Below are 16,876 nucleotides of genomic sequence, written 5' to 3' on the forward strand. Positions count from 1 at the left end.
TGCACTGTGTCAACCTGCAGATTAAAAAAAAATAAAATAAAAAAAAAAAAAAGTTGCATTTGCAGAGTACACAATGTTTCCACAGATTCAATGTTTCTAGTACAGGAGGAAAAAAAATATCAAGGCCACTTTTACTTGGGTACCTAAAAATGAAAATACTGTTGTACCCTATTATTATTATTATCAGATATACCAATTTTGTTTGAAAACAAATCTGTTCTTGATATCAAGATCAGTAAATCAGAGTTAGCATATTTTACATCTCTTACTCAAGTATACCTGAAACAGTTTAAGTAATTTTTGTAACATACTATAATCTAGACCTCAGGTGCCATCCTCTTTACTGGTGACCAGCCTACAGGGATAAGATAATAAATAACCCCTTTGCTTCAAGAAGTAATTTATAATGGAAAATGTGACAGCTCTGTAAAGCAGTGCTAGCATTTCTTAACAAGCTGTTGTACCAATGACATATTAAAACCTCAGAGAGCACGAACTTTAAGCTAACAGATCTCCAACCACATGCAGATCTTGATTTTGTAGCAAATGAAATTGCAATGTCTCAACCACTGCAGTTGAGAGAACTCCAGCTTCTTCCACACCATGGCAATAAAAACCCCAAAATAGTCTCGTTAGGAAAGCTCTCACTGGTAGCAGTCACTGGTGACTTACGCAGTGCTCCCCCTCACCCAGATCCTCACGTGTTTTACCAGGTTTGGTGGTGAGTAGTGACTGAGGAACTCAGTTTAAGAGCTTGGGTTCCTTTACGAAAGGATCAAAAAACCATGCTGTTGAGCAGTAGATCATACAAATGTATGCAGACTTGCAGAGCAGGGTTAGAAATCTTAAAACTAAGAGGAAGGACTGGGATGGGATCCTGGGAAGCAGGTAGTGGCTTAAGTTGATCACTGGGACACAGTAATTCTTCCATCTACCTGTGTCAAAAGAGGGACAGACCAAGCAGACAGAGGATCAGAAGAGGGCAGGAGGAACAATCACAGCTCTGCAATGCACCACCTGTGAGCAAAGAGCAAAAGAACTGGGGCAGACGAACCTTACAGGTGACAGCATATGCACGTACAGCCTTCAAATACACGAAGTAACGTTACAAGGAGAGAATAATTTGTTTGTAAGAATGCAAGAAAAGATAATAAGTAAATTAATGAATTGCCTCTATGAATTGCATTCAGCTGGCAGTCTCACGCTACAGAGGAATTTTCTTTTGCCGTAGCTATAGGAGTGGTTAGGGTTCAGAAAGCTGAAAGAACACAGATTTCCTCTGGTTAAAAACGAGTCTCAAATGTTACAGAGGCTGAGCAAATAATTTCAGCAAGGAGGGAAGGACTTAAACACAGGACAGAATCAAGAAATAAAGAGAACAATTTCATCACAGAGTGCTTTCAGCTTCATGATTATGTACAGGATTAGCTGAAGGAAGGGGCAACCGCCTGCTCAAGAAAGGAAAACACGAGCAGGAGGGGGAACTGTCAATCCTATGAAAGACTTTGGTCAAATGCAAAAGAGTGCTACAAAATTGTAAGAAAAAGCATAAAAGACTTCTTGCTTTCAACATCTGGATCTGTTCTACTTTTTCTGCTAAGATTCTTGTAACAAAGTTTTCAGGGGCTAAAACCTTCTTCTTCTGCTACAACTTTCCACTTCAACAGTAGTGATGCACGCTGCTCACAGGGGTGATTTCAGTACATTTCCGAGTGCTACAGAACCTCTGTTTATAACTTCATTTTTGGTCCTACCACATGATACTTAGTTCCATCAGTTCTATCAACATAAAAGATTAGATTATTGAACACTGACAAGTTGTTTAAAAAGTCTGAGGTACCATACTATCTGTTTTGCTTTTCTTGATGCTAGTATTTGCTCTGCAAAAGAGGTCAGCTCATAAGCTCTATATTTGCTCCATTTAAGGGGAAATCATAAGAATATACAATGCTGCACTTCAGAACAGAATTATACTCAGCTGACCAAGAATCAGTTCTGTTGTGATGCCATGCTACCAAGTCTTCCTGATTTGTGATAAATTACTGAAGCAAAAATCTTTAGAAAAGCAACCCTCAGTACTGCAGATCACTGATTTTATACATACGTATAAACCAGAAAGGTGATCTTCAGACACTGAGTGGCTCAGTGTCCGAGGGTCATATGATCTATATAATAGATTTATTAATTTTGTTATTTCTATTTCAAATTTGCTGCTGAATCCAACTGCCCTAATGATTAAGAGTTTACTTCTAACTCCTAAGCATTTATATACAGTTTATACTCGCTGATCTTGTGTTAAAATTATTCTGCAGTTTAATGAGAATTTGTCTTAATTATTCTCTTTCAAGGATAATGATAGTAAAAAAATCCAGCAATTCAATGAAAGACAACACAGCTTAAAAATGATTGATGGCAGAAAGCAAAGCAATAATCAGTTTTGAATTCATAAATAAATTCATCAGAAAAATAGAGAGGAAAAAATATCCATTTTCCTGATCTCTTTCACAAGCAAGAAGAAACAACCACTGTAGCGACTGAAAAGGCCCCAGTGAAGCATCTTAACCAATATATGGTGAAACTAACAGACTTAATGTTGCTAGTACTGGGATAGTCAAGAGATTTCAGCTCAGGTGGAGGCAAGCAGTGCTAAACGTTGTATCGTGCCTGCCGCTACACATTGCTGTTAGTCTTTCTGCTCTCAATATGAGAATGGGTCATTTCCAGAAAAAAAATTAATGTCCAAACCTTTTTTAATTGACAGAAAGCAGTCCAAAACAATGTACTAAAGTTAATAACTGTTCTCCTGACCCTACTAAAAAAAGGCCACTATCCTAGATCAATCTAGACATGGTTTGAGGAGCAAATTCTAATGAGCACATTTTATGGACCCTTACTAAACAAAAAGCTGTACAGCAGTATTATTAGAATTCCACCAAAAACAACTTTGAAAAATTTGCAGGTTTTAAGTTTCACACACTGTCAGCTTTTCCTCTACTTACCGTCCCCAGGTCACTCTTATACCACGTCTGTTGAGCCAGTTTTCCTCTACATACCTTGTACACTTCAAATTAAATCACATGATAAAATGTCCAAGTAGAAGTAGAAGAGAAAAATTGAAGCAAACAGCAACACCTATTGTAGCCTCTGGGCCAGATTAACCAAGTAGCAAGTTAATCACAGGAGCTTGCACATTTGAACAAGCAGATTACAAACCGAAGACAAGTAAATATAAAGACTAACATAGGGTCAATTGCTCTGCTTACATTTGGTGTATTGCCCACAAAATGTGTCTAGAAGAGACTCACAGCAGGAAAACCAATAGAGAGCTCACAGCTAATTAATACTATCAATTTAACTTGTACTGTAATGTTCTACTTACTTTCATCTACGTTCAGTCAAGGAGTAAATGACTATCATTCCCATTCACTGTTAGCAAATTATTCTTTTTTTTGCCCTTACCCTCATACCTGAAACACCACAGTGACAGAATATGCTTGGCTCCTTTCTAAAGAAAAGATTTCCAAAGAAGCAGGCTTGTTCCGAGAGGTAAGTAGTAGAAAGCCTCCAACAGCAGAAACTTTCTGACTTCCAAATGACAGCGTTATTCAAACTACAGCTATTTCAAACTACATATATACCTTGTTTTCTGTCTTTGAAATGCCCCTATGCCCACCACTTATTGATTTCTGCTTAGGCCTCCCACACGTGAGAGAATGTAAGTGAGCTACTAAACTGTCTTCTTGGGTTTTAACCACTGTGTCAGCAATGTCTTAAATAAGCCTCACCTGCTCTTTTGTGGATTATGTATTTTGACTTATCCAAATACTCCATAAATAGAGAATAACCCCACAACTGCAATGAAAATGTGGACATAATGCTAGTTTACCATTCCCCACAGCAGGCCACAAGACACTTTTTTTTCCAAAGCTCTCAGAGATCTGGAGAATTTTAAGAGACCACAAAACAGCTCAGACAAACTTTCTGTGGATATCACACAAGTGAAGTGAACTACTGGAGAAGTCTGTTTCTCTAACTTGTAAATAATTTTCTTAATTGCAGTATTTCACATCTAAACATCAGCAAGTCTGAAAGTCATAAAAGCCTCATAGTGAACACTCTGCCAAGGGGCTTCCCTTTGAAACCTCAATGTTAGCTACTACTATGTAATTTCTGTTTTAAAATCACCAGCATTTTTTTATCATTGCCCTTTGGAATCTGTCTTTGGGAAAAAAAAAAAACAAATTTCTTGTTGGGGGGAAAAAAAGCAATATAAATTGAAAATTAATCTCTTTGAAAACAAGCATGGCTTTAATTTGTGTGTAATGGGGGAAGGATTCACAGGATTTGGCCTTATTTGGGGATAGTAGGAAATATTAAAGTAAGTTTGTGCAGTTTACAAAAGCCTCAACTTTCAAAAACCTCATGCAATCTCCCAGTTACAAAGAACTGGTGTGGACAGGCAAAATATGTAAGTGACATCTATGCTGCCGGGGGATTAGACATGGGGCAAGAGGGGAAGGGGGTGCCGACAGCACCTAAGTGAGGAACACTCCTTCCTTGGGTCTGGCGGGCCAGCGCTGTCCCTGGCAGAGTTGGTCAAATACGCAGGCACCAAAATGTTTCTAGACTTAGCTGGCTTTTCACCTGCCACGTCATGAAATTAACATCTGGGGAAGTAATAAAACTACTTGAAAATAATGATATAGTTATACAGTTTGTCAAGTTAGTGAAGGGTCCGCTCTTCCAGTGGTTGGGTTCAGACTGAACGCAGCCGGCTTTTTAAATGCATCGCATCACACACTTGCAACAAGTTAAGGCATTCTTAGCCACAGCATAAACAGATTACGACAGGATTTTTTTGCGCATCCATACTTGTGCTTTGCTTTGTCTTCCCTCTCCTACATGACTGATTTAAGGAAAAGAAGAGAAGAGGTGTGGGGGGAAAGTAAAGAGCTTTATTTTGGTCCTTCAAACAGCAAGTAGCTTATCAGTAATTAGGCACCTTACAATCATGTATTCAATTCAAAGTACATAAAACTCTGAGAGCAAAAACAAAAGTCAAACACAATCAAGAATTCTGTCAACAATGATATGGCTCACAGAAATGTATTTTGAAAGCAGCTGTGCAAAACTCGCTTTACAAGCACAGTTTATAGCTTTCTTTAAACTAACCAAATAGAGCTGAAGTCAATGTTGGCAGTCTCGTAAAACTCGGTGAGATGATGATAATATGACAGCGTTATTTATCCTCTGAAACAACAACAATTCTTTAGGAGCAGCTATTAGCCCTTATCTTGCAAATGGCCCAGGGTTACAGACCTGTGTAACAGCAGAGGACATACGCAGCCCGCCCACAGATAGCATCACAGTTGCAAGCTGCTTCGGTCCCTCATCAAGTAATTAGTGCTCTGGTTACGGGGCCTATCCAGGACGGGAGGCATGTGAACATGCAGAATTAACATGCCCATTCTAAACACACAAAAAGACACAGAAACAAAATCAGCCCTTCCTGGAGCTTACGAATGGCTTCAGAGTCTCCGTGTTTTATCTTCCTGGTCCACCAAGGAGCATACATCCAACACAGGACAGACAAGAAGCTCCCAAATCTTACAAGAACAGTTTTCTTAGAATAACCTGACTGCCTTATTCAAAATGTTAAGATACTTGAAAAAGGATTTTAATAGTGCCCACAACAGACACTCCAGAGTTTTTATTTATTTCTTTACTTATTTATGTGAAAGAATTGCTTTTCTTTACTGTGCACATGATAGAGAACTACCATGTTCCTCATAAAAGAAAAATAATTTATTTTGAATCCTTTCTCCTCAACCAGACTCTAGCTTTTCTGGTATCAGATATTGGTGTTGTGTTTTTTATAAATATGTCGAGCTTGTGCATGAAACCAGTTCAGGTATGTAGATTTCCAAATAAAAGAAATTTAAGAATATTTCTGTTCCATAGCTGACTCACATTCAGAACTACATCACATCCATGACTATTTTATGACCTTGTTTGGAGGCAACACAAAGTCATCTTGCATTGTAATTTAAATTACCTCCAAACTTCTTTTGGCAAGAACACTCCCTTGATAGTAGGTAGCACTTTTCTTTAGAGACCTGATTTTCTAACACCAACAGGTGCATTCATTTAATCTAAGCTTTTCAGACTCATCAGCATCACCTGCTGCACATGCTAATGTGTCGCTCCAGGCCCTGGTTGGAAAAGTTGTTTGATGGCTCAATTCTCACAGGATTCTCCGCTTTGAGGCAGATTCTTCACTTTCCCTCTCTCTTCCCTGGAGTACTGGCACACCCACAGATCCTCTCCCCGAATCCTTCAGTGTCTCTTTGATAGCTATGTAAATGTGCAGTCTATAAAGCAACTTCATTGTTTTTCTGAACATAAAAAAACGCTCTCTCCTATCATGATTCATAAAGCAACTAACGTAGTAAAGCCAAAATATCCGTCTTTCAGGCAGCAAGAACTGGACCCTGGGCTATTTTAAACACCTATGGTGCTTTATGCAGTGACTCTACCTGTGACTGACTGGAATAGCATTTTCCCAGCATTTGACGCGGAGCCACGCGGAGCAGTCACCCGGCGGAGAGTCAAAGGGCGACAGACTACCTAACTGAAATGTAGGAAGAAGGTTATTATCCAGAATGTAATACGAGCTGAAATCCGGTCACGATCACCCCAAATGGCGCATTTACTTTTATTAGTACAAATGACTGAAACCTTGCTGTTACTTCTTATCTGAAAGGTTTCAGCTTTAATGCACGTTGTGCATTAATTAGCACTGTACAAGAAGGTCTTGTATAATGCAGAGTCAAGCCATTAGCTTCACTTGGCTGAAGATGAAACTTGGATTGTAACTACTGAGTCCTGAATGAAGCCATATATTCTTTAATGGGATTTAGTGGGGACACCACTAAAATGCCTGCATGCTTGTGGTAAAACACTGACTATTTAATAGAGCACAACAATGCTCATATCACTTAGGAGAGGAATTGAAGACGGTCTAATCCACATAAAAAATCGGATGAGTAAATAGGTTAAACAGACAAGGCTGTTACCAAAGACAGAGGTTGGCTGAGTTAGCAAGTATTTGGAAATAAGCTGCTGGCTTCTATGCAATGGATAAACATAGGCAAGAGACGAATTCGACACTACCCTGAAGTGTCAGCATCACTTTATCTTTGCAGTTGCTGCTGTGTAAGGTATCTATGAAAAGTGAGGCAAAGTGAGCAAGCAGGACAATGTTTTCCAAAACAGGAAAAAAAAAAGAAGTAAAAAAAAAAATAGTAAAAAGGAGTAAGATTTTCTAGAAGAGAGGTGATACAGGATTCAATATGAGAGAAATTATATTGTACAAACTAATTACATGGCTCTTATTGACACATACTGCTCTTTCCCTGTAGTCAGTAGACAAAGTAGAAAATGGTTCAAAAAGACTTTCAGTTCTCCACATCCTATTATTTGCAAACAAAATCCTAGTTTTAATAAATTTAACTTTCTGCTTATATATAAAAAAAGAATCTGGAAGTATACAACATGGCAAATTCTGTGATTGTCAAACCATCAAGCAAACAAAAAATCTGAAGAAAAAGATTTTGTTTAAATACTGGTGTAGTTCAAGACCTTTCTTTTCTGTTGTGTTGCATAACCACAGTTAAAGTACTGTATCTTCCAACTTGAAAGATTCTACCATTTTAAGAGAGACTCTGGTACTTAAAATGTAGAAACCACTTGAACAAGTGGAAGTGCTTGAAAGACATACAGTTGTTACAGCTCAACAAAATAAAAATACAAAAAATAGGAAGTATTGAGCTCTTCATGTTTATCTTGGCCACTTTTTAAAATGAGAAGTAACAACACTGCATGTTCAGCCAGCTCTGGGGAGCAATATATCTCATCTCAAGATAAATATCTAAGATAAATGTAAGAGAGGAATTGCCTTCTGGAGCTGCTTGTCTCTCTCCATTGACAACTGAAATAGGCTGGATGAATCCTACCCTTACTATAGAGATCTGTGTAATCAGATACGCACAATGCTGAATTCAGAATACAGATAAAGCAGAGTATTTGAAATAAAAAGGGGCATAGCATCTATTTTAAAGGAAAGGAACTACTTTCCAAATTTTCTCTCTTCTTACATGAGAATGATCCTCTTTTTCCCCCTGAACAATCCCTTTCCAAAAGTGTTTCTGTTTAATTTCAATTATTCTTTTGTTTTTATGTATATATGCACACATATATATTTATGTCTATATATGTGCACGCATATACACTACATAATATAAAGACACTGTCAGTGTCTTTAATGTGTTTAATGACATACAACAAATTAATATTAACAAACAGGAGGTAATCTATTATTGATTAGAATAATAAATGTGGCCTGTCTATTAAGCCAGTGGTACCAATTATTCAAAACCAGTATCCTGATGCAGCCAAAGTAATTATTTAAGTATTTTAGCATGGCGAACAACAACTTTAGATATCAATTCCATTCACTGCAATATTATTTTCCGCAAATAATTTAGCAAAAAAAAAAAAAAAAAAAAAAACCCCAAAGTTTGGGTTTTTATCACCCATAATGTTTTACAGGCCAAAATAGTTGTGACAAACCACAGTAAAATGCACTCAACACACATATAGATGCAGTCAGAAAACATATTTATGAAAGCTGTAGAGACTAGCATTGTCTTTTGAAAAGATGAAGTTAAATTTAACAAAGAAAAATATTAAAAGCTGAAATTTAGTTTTAGGAAAAATGAAGACTACATCAAGAGAACTGTAACAGTATCATTTTGGATAAAATCACAATTAGAAAAGAACAAGGAAGAGGACACATGGAAAAGTAACTGTTATTCTGAAGAGATTAGGAACATGTCAGTAACTGATTTCCAGGCTTTGACTGCTTGTCCCTTATTAGGTATGTTTACTTTGCATTACTTATATTCAAACAAAGAAGCTCCTTCTATATGAGTTTAGAAATCTTTAGAAACACTGTTTAGGAAAAACGCAATATTGCAAACTTCTGAATCGCAGATTTGGCTCATATCTCCTCCAAAAATAAGGAAGAGGAATAATCTGAAAGGCAACTTCAAATATTTCTGATGACTCAAATAGGCAGATACAATAGATGAACCAGTCAATCAAATAAAGACCCTCACAGAAAAACAAGATTCGGTCAGAACTTTTGCAAAAACTTTTCTGGTGACAGAAAAACAACAACTATAGTCTTTAAGTCATGCAATAATCACAATCTGTCAAGGAAATATGAATTTTCTTTGCCTTAGAAACTCAGAACACAACTCCACAAAATACATAGTCCTCAAAGTTTAGAGGACTTTGTGATGCTTTGCTTCAAGTATATGATAATTCAATGGTAAAGACAGATATCCAATAACATTTCAGCATAAGCAGGGAGTCTAACAAGGTGAAAATCATCCATGAACAGGAGTTATCATATCAGAAAGTATGACTGTCTCTTCCTTTAAGATCTACTGTGAAAAATCTGCAGCAATCTACCTTTACAACCACAGTTTTGATCTCAATGAGATGTTTCTATCCAAGGTAACAAATTGCCAATATCTAGGTGACAACAGTAAAAGAAAAAAAAATCTTATCTAAACTTCTGAATTGTTTTTTTCAGATTTAATATATAGTTCATCTAAAAGCAATGAGTGTAGAATTAAACTGTGGGTGTCTGCTGTAACAGCATGAACTAAAATTATGAATCTCATTCCTCCTCTTCTCAAACACTTAATTAGTCTATTCAAAAGCACAGATTTTGTTTCCCTGAGCAGAGAAATGTAAATTGCTTTTCAGAAGCAAAAGAGCAGAAGCTCTTTTCAATCAGTGTTTCCCCTTCCCCCATTCTACCCATTGCTAACACGGGCTAGGAGTGTAATTAAAGTCAGAGGAAATATAGATAACATATGCATATGATCAGTTGGAAGTCATAGAATTGCAGTGATTTTTTCCTCATTTTCTAAATCGTGCTTTGGGAAGTTATTTTTTGAATAAGTCTTAAAATGATTTAGCTTAACTCTGGCATGTCTCTTGGTTATATTCATTGCTGTTGGGTAAAATTAAAGGATAACATTGGTATATGAAAAAAAAATCCATCTATCTTAAAGGGAGGCCGGGTGTGCAGGGAGCTCCATGCTGTGCCTGCAACTGCGTGGGGCAGTGGCCGAGGCGGGTGCGGGAATGGCGCTCCAGAGGGCCTTACCGCTGACATTTCTGTGACTTTTATAAACATTCAGGACTAGTCTAATTAATTAGATGACTGGGAAAAAACTTTTGAATTCTTTTTTTTTTTTTTTTTTTTTTTGAAACTTATTATTCTTTTATTTTCTTTGATTACAGAAGACCTGTTTTCCTCTCCCACAGCTGGGGCCCTGTAGCTTTTAAATATCTCAATGTTATCTTGTTTATTTCATGGTAACTTTGTTCATATGAAAGTTGAGTTCCAACATATATATTTATGTAACATAAGCCTCCAAAATAATAAGCATTTGGAAGGGAACTTGGCCTCCTAACTATCACAGAAAAAAAATTTATTCACTGGTCCAAGCAAGACACTTTTCTTTCCAACTCCTCCCCAAAGTCTGCATTGAATTTTTTCTGCGAGAAAAATTGGGAAATGCAAACTCAAGCTGTTTGGGGACACCAGAAGCTCCTTGGGCCCCAGATGGGTGTCTGTGTCCCCCAACGAAGAGGGTGCCAGGGACCGCTGGCATCGTCGGCCTCCTGCCCGCGCATGTGTGATATTGGCGGACGCACGCGGGTCTTGGTGTGGTGAGAACACGGCAGTGAGGACGCAGATGGAGAAAAACAACTTAGTCGGAGATTATGTAAGATAAAACCACCTCTCCCTTCCCAAAGATCTTACACTGAATTTGTTATATTAATTTTTGGCGGTTCAACAAGGTCTTTTCTAGCTTTGAGGGAAGGATCCGGTCCTGTGAAGGTGCAAAAGGCAACTGATCACTGATGCAACTCTGAGATCACACATGATCTTTCAGTTTACCAGGATCCTCCTCTATAAACCTGATAATGGATTGGGTAATTCTGTACTGTCTTTCCATTGGAAACTTTATCTTAATAGTGGGAGAATAAAAGCAACAGATATGAAGCACTGGCAGTATTTTCTTTTGTCACTAACTGTAAATGATAAAAATCTAGATTAATGTTCTAAGGAAAAAAACAATCCTTTTACTAGTATTGGTACATGGCATTTTTTACTCTAATAAAATTGGAAAGCCCTTAGTCTGTATCCTTTACAGTATGCTTGAAAAGATAAAAATTAAAATTAATTCACTGGACATATTTTCAAACAAGTTTGCTGAAGCTTTACTCAAAGCACTTTCTTTAAGAGCCTTGAGCTATGAAAGAGTATAGAATTTAAAGATATCAGAAACATTAGCATAGAGCCTCTCCTCATTCTAAGCATTGTGTTACTTATCTACTAACTTTTTCAATGTAAAAAAGGTAGGAGTTGCATAATGAAAATGATTCATGAATTTAGAAGAAAAATATATGTAAATTCAAACCTATAAAAAGCCAGAATATTTGTAGTGTCTTCATTCAGATAAAGAAATCTCTTGCAGTAGTCCATTTAAAGCCAAATCTTATTGTGCTCACATTACAATGACACTATTCAAGAGGAAATAAAACGATTCACTGATCCTCTGACTGAGGTATCAATCATAGCATCCTGATAGACTCATTCGTCAAGATTCTCTACAACTAGAGAGTTATTAGCTTTAGTACATCAGGGATAATGCCTCTTAGGTTACTGAACTCTCCTTAACCAAGAGATAACTTTGAGATTAGTTTCTTTGTAGCTTTTGAAACTTTTGCTGAATAATTTGTTCAAGATTCTTAAGATACTGCAGTCCCCCTGGATCATAGTATCTGCTTAAAATTAAGTGCAGAGATGAGAGATGCAAAATGAAAAGGTAAAGGGAGTTCTTACTTTATTTGAATATACTGAAACAGCAATAAGAACCTAATTTAAAATTACCCAAACCAGGAATTTTCTAGAAAAATACTAACAATTACTCATTTGTTTCTGTTTATTAGCTGCAGGCATCTCAGTTCAAGATGTATCTCAGTAGAATTGTGATTTTCATAAATAATGCATTGGTAGGCTCCCTGTTTCATTCCGATTCTTTCGGTGTTCCTCTTCTACTATTTGTTCTGGCATCCAAATGAAACTCATGATGAAACTCAGGCAATACAGGCAGTAGGTAGCGCGGCAGGAAGAATGTACCCAGACTGGGGACACATATCTGCGTTAGCTCTAGTGGACCAATAGCCTAAGTGAAATAAGTAGAAGTGTGCAGATCCCTCAATTTCTACAATAATAAGCAAGCAGTGGAAATAATAATCAAAATTGATTTTTTAATACTTACTAATGATGATTTATAGTTAAAATGGAACATTTCACTTACAACGTCTGTAAACTGTGATGAGCCATTAGCAGGGAGAGGCTAAAACTAAGAGTTCAGAAGTAGAAACATGCAAAACCCATACTTTCCATTAGTGTTAAAATAGGACATTTCAGTACATGATTTTGATAGTGGTTGCTTTGAGCTGAAAAATGCATATGAAATTTGAGTTCCAGGGCTAGACTTCCTCCCAGTTTTGCTTGGTTTTTGTCTGCTTGCTTTTTTTAACATGGCAATTGAACTATAACATTACCTAGAAGTTGCTGATGCTGTCCCTAGAAGTTGCTGTCCATAATGCATGATGCTCAGGAAATAACAGCTAGTAGGTATTAGGATGCTGGGACACCTGCTACAGTTTCTTACCGAGCTTTCTAGACTTATTGTCAGTATACCTTCAGTGTAAATTGATGTGATTATGTACTAAGAATTCCTTGGTTATTCTTATAGCTTAACATATGGTCTGAGCCATTTATCTTGTTTGTAGATATCCTGACCTTTAATGTTTTCTATATTCTCTTTTTAAGTACCATAAATGTCTCCAAAGCAGCATCTGGCATCTGCTCTTTATAGCTTCTTTGTCATCCTTCTGTACTGACTTTACACATGCAATATCTTTAAAAGAATCTGTTCAATATTAGAATACCATGTAGAGTTTCTCAATATATAGAAGACAATTCAACATTATGTATGCAACTTTCAAAACATTTTTTTTTTTAATCTCAGTGCAGCTGGATTTACTTTCTGGTGATAAAAATACTGTCAGCGTTAATATCAGCTGGTCCAATGCAGAACAAAGACAGAGAAAACACTGAATAAAGGGGCTTATGCACAACTTTGCATTTCCAGTATTCCTTACTTGTAAACATTGCATTTACCTTTCTATCCCACCGTCATTGGGATGCTTCTCTAAAAGCCTGGCTTAACCATCTGAATGTATCTTTCTGCAGTAGATTTCTCTGTTCTAGCTAATGCAGAATGATAATTGGGAACAAATGAGAATTCTTTATTATTTTTTTTATATACACTCAAAATAAATACTGCTGTCTTGAATATCCTTTCTTCTGCTGTAGGGTTTGGATTTGATAAATAAAGCCATTTCTGTATAAAAAATCCTATAGGTTTCATGTGATGTGTGCTGACATTCCATTTACTTCCTAATATCCACATTAGATTTAATCTGTTTTGAGAGTAGCAGTAGCTAACGCTCAAGGCTTTTGAGAGACTACACGAGTCTCCCAAGAGGACATGGTAACAAAGACTTCCTTCACATTCACATATTCTTTGCTTGAAGATTTTAACTGCAAAGAGGAGCAATTTTAATGAATATGTTGCCATTTTTCTAATTGGAAGGGTAATGCAAAATGGCAACATTTACTAAAAAAAACATTAAAGATGTCATCATGCTTTTCTTTCTAGTTTGGTCATGAAGGAAGCAGTGTGGACTTGATTCTGTTCTCATGAGAGTGGACAGAGGGAGTAGTTGCTGCAAATTTTGCTGTAGCAGACCTCCGCAAAAGGAGACAAAATCCTGCAGTGTTTATGCATACAGGACAGACAACCTTTTCTCCGTTTAGTGAAATTAGTTCTTCCACCAACTGTCACATGATCCTTATTTCATTATGAATCAGTGCACATTCAGGTTGCAAAAAACAGACTCAGAAATGTATGGAACATTGCTGGTAAGGAAGAGGAGAAAAGAAAAGGTCAATTCTCTGAAGCAAGTCAGCTAATTTGACAAATAAAAAGCCTGGTTAGCGAACAACGCAGGACTCAATGACTGCCCGGGGAACTGACTCACAGAATCAACAGGTGCTAGATAACCCATCAAGCAATATCGTTCTGCTTAATAATTTGCTAGTGGAAACAAGTGATGTAATGTTTTTTCTGCTATTTACCTGGTTCCCTGGTTTCAGAGTAGCGTGGTTAGTACCTGGGAGATACTTCATTTGAAATGAAAAGGAGGATGGACTGGACGAGGGACAAGCAGGCAGAAGATGCCCTCTGATGGATGAAAAAGATGTGCTATATATCTGTGCATTGCACTATGTAAATAACTTAACTTCCATCAAAAATAATAGTAACCAGTTTCACTGGCAAATATCCCAGTCCATTAATACAGGATATTTAAACATGTCTTTTCATTATCAAGTGCAAACACATCTCTGGAAACTGTATTGTCTCTGTCTCTGTTCATTACAGTACTTAAGTGCAGCATAAGAATAACTTTGACTAATGCCATTAATTTGCCTCTTCTGCTCTGAATGCTTGCCTCTCTCCCTGCTTGCATCTGTACTTTTGATTACCTTCCACAATAACAATGCTGACATCCAGAACATGAGTGGAAAAAGAAAGATGCTTTTCATGTTGACATGTCAGATCTTTTCTTATAACTTGAACCCTAGTCACAGACGTAACATACATAGAGATTCCAACAGCGGTCAACCAGTACTCCAGTAACCCCAGTACTGTTCACAAGTAGACTTACAAACTTTGGCATAGGAGCCATGTCAAAATCCTTAAAAAGGAGAAGCAAGACTGTAGGGATTTTAACCTCTAATGCTTAAACTGGTATTTGGATAGGAGAATGACCTGCTGTTTCTGGTGTGCTAAATAGCAATCAGTGGAACATTTTCATATCCAAATTTGGTTTGTCAATGTTTAACTTGTGTTTAGCGAAATGAACAACTAGTACTTTGGATCTCATTATTACATGTCTGGACAGTGTGTAAATCAGAAGTGATAGCTCAGTTATACTACAGGAAGCTTGCTTTTAATATTATTGTTCATACCATACTCAGCATCGCCTAGAGTACTATAAGCAGATTAACTGCGGACACAAAAATATAAAACCAGTTCAAAAATGAAATGAAAATCTTTTCTTTCTAAATAGTTTCTCCAAGTTATTATATTTTTCTGTGGTTTGAATTAAATTTTTTAAGTATTAGTAATTTTTTGTTGTTGTTGTTCTTAAACGCATTGTGGTTCGTCTGATAAAAATCAGAAAAGACATTTGGACAGAATCTAACTGGGACTAAAACACTGTACACTGAGGGGAAGATGCCTTCCAGCTGAAGAGAATGACAACAGTTCAAGGTAAGTATAAAGATCTTTGTACAGCTCCCAAAACATCCTCAAAAGAGTAAATTTTTGTAAGATGATTTTTTATCAGTTTTTAAAACATTATCAAAAAGCTTAAGATCTTTTTTCTATGTATACAGTAAACTAACAACTCCAGGCCAGTATATATGTAAACAATATGAACATCATCTAATGTTCACAAACTTTTAGTTCCTTCTCTGAAGTAAATATCAAGTATATACAAGGTATGTAATATAGTAACAAAACTCACCATGGACAAGGAAGAGGTGAAGTATATATCATGTTTCAGATGACTGTAAATCATCCAACTTGTAGTCCATTGTATGATGCACTGCCGAAATATCTTGCCATAACCATCAAGGTCTTAAAAAAAAAAAGAACACAAAAGATAATCAGACACTGAAACAGTGAAAATTGAGTGCTACTTATTGAAACGTTGAAGTAGAGCTTCTTGGAAAAAAAACTTTCACAGAATCATTTTCCCACAGTTCCCCTATATTCCCTAGAAGTGCAACTACTTAAACAAAAAACACTGACTCAAACTGTGACAATGTTACACGTTTATTTTTTACTGTGAAGCAGAAAGAGATGGGAGAGTTCAACAATCTTGAAGCATCCTGCTTCAATATTTTCAGATTTAAGCATTTTATCTCAAAAAAATACTTTTTATTTCAATTGCATTTAATTTTAAATTTTAGGTTAATATGAATTCAAGACCAAAGTGAAATGCATGATCTAAACATTGTGGGTTGGTCTTGAATGGAGCATTTTAAAATCATGCCGTTCCAAAATATATTTTAATCAGATGAAATTTTGAAATCGCTCTAGAGTGGCGTTTATATTCGCCAGAGAACTGTACAGATCTCAAACATTAAACAATCTATTTTCTTTTCAGTTTTAATGAGAAAAACACAATTAAAATGAGTGACCTTCTTTTTGCATAGATTGGTTTTGTCTGCATCAACCACATCTTTCTTTTATCCCTTATTGTGCTTAAATCCTATGTCTAAACGCTGTTAATAGTCCAAGGGAAGCTATGTGAGTGTTCCTAACACTTTACCCTCGTGGTCTGCCCTGTTTCTCTAAAAATCTGTAAGAAATGCTCAATTATAGACTTTAGCAATTCTGAGTCAAGTAATACATACATTCTCCAGCTTTTAAGACAAAACTCAATCACACAAACCTACTTCAACAAAATCTTATCCAGATGTATTTTACAAGAGAAAATAATTCTTAATTTTCATCCTAAATCACAGAAACATAGAATCATAGAACCAGTAAGGTTGGAAGGGACCTCTGCAGATCATCTA

The 16,876-nt window shown here is 36.6% G+C and overlaps 1 protein-coding gene across 1 annotated transcript in view; it reads right to left on the reverse strand.

Moving 5' to 3' along the window:
• Window positions 1-16,876, reverse strand: part of CHRM3 (cholinergic receptor muscarinic 3) — a 263,713-nt gene that overhangs the window by 163,633 nt on the left and 83,204 nt on the right. Inside the window, exon 2 of the mRNA XM_062573655.1 lies at window positions 15,817-15,929. The gene's annotated coding sequence lies outside the window, so the exon portion shown is untranslated. The remainder of the gene's footprint in view (window positions 1-15,816; window positions 15,930-16,876) is intronic.

This window comes from Rhea pennata, chromosome 3, assembly GCF_028389875.1.
Source record: "Rhea pennata isolate bPtePen1 chromosome 3, bPtePen1.pri, whole genome shotgun sequence".
Lineage (NCBI taxonomy): Eukaryota > Metazoa > Chordata > Aves > Rheiformes > Rheidae > Rhea > Rhea pennata.